Consider the following 5,984-nt stretch of genomic DNA (forward strand, 5'->3'; position numbering starts at 1 on the left):
CACTGAAGCAAGCAAGCCTCATGTTAGTTTCAAGCTGCCTGGCTGCCGGCCGCCATCTTGGCTGGCAGTTAATTTGCATATCTCACTGATTAGCCAATGTGAAGGGTAGCGGTCGTACACCAATTACCATGTTTCTCTTTTATTAGATAGGATATTGAACGCTCAGAAATAGAAATAAAAAAACAACCCCATTTAGCACTGCAACCATAAACAATTGAGACTTATGAATAAACTTAACCAAAGTGGTAAAATACCTATACTCAGAAAACTACAGCACGTTGAAAAAAGAGGTAGAAGAAGATATAAACAAAAAGAAGAATATACCATGTTCATAGATTGGCAGAAATAAATATCATTAAAATGTCCATCCTACCCAAAGCAATCTTTAGATTCACTGCATATGTATTAAAATACCAATGGCATATTTCACAAACTTAGAAAAATACTCTAAAAATTATACCAAAAAAGACCTGAAAAGCTGCAGCAAGCTTGAGAAAGAGAAAAGTTGGAGGAATAATAATACTAGATATCAAGTTATACTAGAAAGCCACTGTAATCAAAACAGCCTGTTACTGGTACAAGTATCGCATACAGATCAATGGAACAGAACTAAGAACCCAGAAATTGACCCACATCACTATACTAAACTAGTATTTGAAAAAGGAGGCAGGAGCATACAATGGAGCAGAGGCAGTCTCTTCAAGAAATGGTGTTGGGATAATTAGACAGATATATGCAAAAACATGAAACAAAACCAACTTACACCATACACAAAATAAACTCAAAATGGATAAAAGACTTAAATTTAAGATGTGAAACCATAAAAATCCTAGAAGAAATCACAGGCACCAAAATCTCAGCCATCTTACATAGCAACATGTTTACGGATACAATTCCTAGGGCAAAGGAAACTAAGAAGGAAATAGACAAATGGGGCTACATCAAAATAAAAAGCAGTGCACAGCAAAAGAAACCATTAAGAAAATAACAAGAGCCCTGACTGGTTTGGCTCAGTGGATAGAGTGTTGGCATGTGGACTGAAGGGTACTGGGTTCAATTCTGGTCAAGGGCATGTAACTTGGTTACAGGCACATCCCCAGTGAGGGGTGTGCAGGAGGCAGCTGATCGGTGTTTCTCTCTCATCGATGTTTCTAACTCTCTATCCCTCTCCCTTCCTCTCTGTAAAAAAATCAATAAAAATATTTTTTTTAAAAAAAGAAAATAACAAGAGAGTCTACTGCATAGGAGAACATATTTGCCAATGATAATCCAATAAGGAGTTAGTTTCCAAAATATATAGAGAACTCATACAATTTAACAAAAACAAGGTAAACAGTCCAATTAAAAAATGGGCAAAGGACATAAATAGACACTTCTCCAAAGAGGACATACAGAAAGCCAAGAGACATATGAAAAAATTCTAAAAGTAACTAATCATCTGGGAAATGCAAATCAAAACAACAATGAGGCACCATCTCACACCTGTCAGAGTGGCTACCATCAACAAATCAAATGACAACTGTTGGCAAGGATGTGGAGAAAAGTACACTGCTGGTGGGAATGCAGACTGGTGTAGCTACTGTGGAAAACAGTATAGTTTCCTCAAAAAGTTCAAAATGGAACTCCCATTTGACCCAGTGATCCCACTTCTAGAAATATATTCTAAGAAACCAAATGCACTCATTAGAAAGAATAAATGCACCCCTATGTTCATAGCAGCACAATTTACAGTAGCTGAGATTTGGAATGAGCCTTAAGTGCTCATCAGCAGATGAGTAGATAAAAAAAGTATAGTACACTTACACAATGGAATACTGTGCAGCAATAAAAAAAAAGAACTCTTACCATTTGCAACAGCATGGATGGACCTGGAGAACATTATGCTAAGTGAAGTAAGCCAGTAAAAGAAATAAGTATCACATGATCTCCCTCATGTGTAGAATCTAATGAACAAAATAAACTGATGAACAAAAATAGGTCCAGAGACATAAAAGCATGGAACAGACTGTGAAACCTCAGAGGGAAGTCAGGGGAGGGGAGGTGGGCAGGAAGAGCTCAATCATTGAACTTGTATGCATATATGCATAATGTGTGAACACAAATATGGGGATGGTGAGGGCCTGTGTTTGTGTGTGTGCGGGGTGGAGGAGGGTGTGTGCCAGGAGCAGGCTGGAAGAGGTCAATGGGGGAAAGAAGGGGACTTCTGTAATAGTTTCAACAATAAAGATTTTTTTAAAAAGCCATTGTTGGGGAAGATTAATGAGAAGCAATTCCTTTAATTTTCTCCTCTTGACATGTTCAAATTGGGAGTCATTTCAGAAATGTATTAACAATGGCAACACTCAACTCTAAGACTGAATAATCCTATCTAATAAAACAGAAACATGGTAATTGGCGTACGACCACTACACCTCTGATTGGCTAATCAGCAAGATATGCAAATTAACTGACAGCCAAGATGGTGGTAACCACCAACAAAGATGGCAGTTAATTTGCATACTCGCAATGATGAGAGGCGAAAGGGGAAGGGCTGAAGAATGGTGATCGGCAACCAAGGCAGCAGGCAAGAGTTGGGGGTGGGCAACGGCTGCCTTTCCTCACCCCCCAGCGGGTTATTGCCATGGGAAACCTGGGGTTGCCAGCTGGCCTGCGACCCTGATCGCCATTGCAATTGGAGGTCAGGAGGGCCGGAGCGCAGGCCAGGCATCAACCCCAGACCCCCCCATGGCAACTGACAGGCAGGATGGTGATCGGAGGGTGGGAGGGCAGTGTTGCAGGCCAGGCCGCAACCTCGGACCCCCACCATGGCAACTGAAGGGCAGGAGGGCCTGCATCCCTCAATCGCCATGGCGATTGGAGGGTGGGAGAGCCATGTTGCAGGCTAGGCCAGAACCCAGACTCCTGGAACCTCTCTTAAAAGTTCTCTTAAGGCAGTTGGCGAGGGACCTCAGAGAGCCCCAGGGGGCCCTGGTGCCAGCAAAACTGAGACCTGGGGCGGCTCTCCCCAGAAGGTCCAGAGAACAGCCACTGCAGCCCGCCGCCACCCCAGCGCAAGGCATGGTACGCTGGGCCCAAGGACCCACCCTCTCCCAGAGGCCCCTGGCTTGCTCATGCAGCCCTGGTCACATCACCGGAGCAGCTATAAGGCACAGAAAGCACCAGGGGCAGCCGCTTGCCCCGACGTGCATTTGCAAAGACAAGGCCGGAGGGTGTGAGGGCCGGCTCACATCTCCTTCTCCCTCCTTTTGCTCCTCCTCTGGCTGTTCAGCTCGCCCAGCTTCTTATCCCGGCTCCTCTGCAGCTGGGCCCGGGGGGGGGGGGGCAGTTTGGAGTGAGCAGGCCAGCAGGGGGATAGTTGGGGATGAGCAGGCCAGTGGGGATGGAAGGTAGGGGCGAGCAGGCCAGCAGGCAAAGTGGTTAGAGGCAATCAGACAGGCAGGCAGACAGGTGAGCGGTTAGGAGCCAGCAGTCCCGGATTACGAGAGGGATGTCCGACTACTGGTTTAGGCCCAATCCCTGTAAACTGGCAGGACATTTTTTGAGGGGTCCCAAATTAGAGAGGGTGCAGGCCAGGCTGAGGAACACACCCTCCCCTGTGCATGAATTTCGTGCACCAGGCCACTAGTTTATGCTTATAAAGGTCCTCCCTCAATAAATGAAATAACTTACTAGGAACAGACTGGCATTTAGTACCTATCATACTATCTGTAGTTACAACCAAGGAAAACTTACTTGGGTACTGAGAGGAGATAGGTCTGGCAGGAGGAGCACCCAAGGCAGTTTCCAAGGGAGGCATGCCACCAGCAGGATGGAGGCCATTCACTTCAAACTGTATCGGCATGTCTGCTGCATCTATAATAGGTACAAATGAGTGTCCTAGGAGTCCTTAACAACAGCAAAAGAAGGCAGGGCAGTATGGGGGTAACTTTGGCTGCGCTCAAGTCTCAACCAAAGCAACCAAGCCAGATCTTTTCCTACAGAATTAATCCTAAGACTTCCAGCATACCACTTGCCAATGTATTTGCTTCTCAAAGTGTTATTACACTTAAAAGAATTAGATTTGTTTCCAAAACTTGATGTATAACCCAACAGGAAAGTGACAGAATTCACCTGACTTGCTGATAATTATATGAACTCCATTTAGATAGTATAGCCTTAACAAAATTGTTAAAAAGTTAGTTGCAAAGAATTTACAAATTTTACTAAGCTCTTTCATTTAACTGTTCGAAGTATAGTACTTTCAGATTTGACAAAGAAGCTCACAATGCAAAACTACAGATTATATACAAATATAAAGATTTCCTATGCTAGAGAGAACCTTAGAGCTGACTGACTTCTATATCCTAATTTTATACTTAAGCAGTAGGCTCCCAGAGAACAATCTAAGGCAGAGCCAGAGCCAGGCCTCCAGTTTTCAGACAAGGAAGCTAATATACTTCACCTCCATTCATTCACTAAGAATGAGGTTTCTACATCTGATGCAGTCATCAGAATCTGTATAACTTAAATAACTTAGCATCTTCATATTCTACAAAAAGAAAAAAAAATTAAAAATCAGGTATTTTAATCTGAGGCAATCCCAAACTTGGTAAATTAAGTTAAGGGTTCACTTGTGAGCTTAGCTCCAACTTTGAAATTATTGGTTAACTTGAAAAGTAACACTCAAATAGACCCATCAAAATCTGATATAAAAAAGGTAATATATCTGTATTCATGTTTTTATAACAAAATACAAATGTAATTTTTAAGGCCTTTGATTTAACAATGGATATATTTCACCAAAACTTAGCTTCCTACATTTTCAACTGTTAAAAACTGGTACTTACAGTTAAACTTACGTTCAAAAGATGATCCAAATTCCTCATTATCCTTAAAAGATAGTTCATCTACATTTGAAAATCCATTTCTGTCTTGAACTTCAGTTTGTCCTTGATAAAGACTGGGTTGAAAGTATAAAATTCATGAGTGTGAAGTTGTAATAAGGTAAAACCAAGTGCACAGGGCTATGAAAAGTCTTTGTGACTCCGGAAAAGGCTCTAGAGCAGTGGTTCTCAACCCTTCTAATGCCGCGACCCTTTAATACAGTTCCTCATGTTGTGGTGACCCCCCAACCATAAAATTATTTTCGTTGCTACTTCATAACTGTAATTTTGCTACTGTTAAGAATCATCATGTAAATATCTGATATGCAGGATGTATTTTCATTGTTACAAATTGAACATAATTAAAGCATAGTGATTAAGCACAAAAACAATATGTAATATATGTGTTTTCTGATGGTCTTAGGCGACCCCTGTGAAAGGGTCATTCGACCCCCAAGGGGTCTCGACCCACAGGTTGAGTACCGCTGCTCTAGAGAATGAACTGTGCTCTGTGAAAATGAAAGCTGTCCTGCACTGGGCACACTCCATGCAACTGGCATCATTCCAAGTAATCAAGACATTAGCTTGGGCACTCTGCAGAACCACCTTACACTGTAAGGCAGGTATTATATTGTTGACAAGAAATAATGTGGCACTCTCATTGCTTTTATATTTTCAAGAACCACAAAACATTTTTGAAAAGAACAAATTCTTCACAGCATCAGTATGAGTCAACTGAAGATGCAAAACTACAAGCCCCATGTGCATCCAAGTGCCCTAACTCCCACATGGGTGTCCTGTTTCTCCTCTTGGCTTTATCATGAGAGAGCAATATAAATACATGTACATTACATACATTAGGACCATGACGGACACATGTGGCAGTTTTCAACTGGGAGTGAATCAAAATATGCAGACACATGTCCAGCCTGAAGCCCAGAACTAAGGAGTCAGAGTGCACAGGCAGTGGCTGAGGCAGTAGCGGCGGCTGCAGTATGGGCAGAGCAATCCCGGATTACGAGAGGGATGTCCGACTACTGGTTTAGGCCCAATCCCTGTAAACTGGCAGGACATTTTTCAAGGGGTCCCAAATTGGATAGGGTGCAGGCCAGGCTGAGGAAC

General features: G+C 42.7%; 1 pseudogene; it reads right to left on the bottom strand.

The window, feature by feature from the left end:
* The window catches only part of LOC102774225, a 46,346-nt pseudogene that overhangs the window by 18,894 nt on the left and 21,468 nt on the right, over positions 1-5,984 (bottom strand).

The sequence above is a fragment of the Myotis davidii genome, unplaced genomic scaffold, assembly GCF_000327345.1.
Source record: "Myotis davidii unplaced genomic scaffold, ASM32734v1 scaffold852, whole genome shotgun sequence".
In the NCBI taxonomy this organism is placed as follows: Eukaryota; Metazoa; Chordata; class Mammalia; order Chiroptera; family Vespertilionidae; genus Myotis; species Myotis davidii.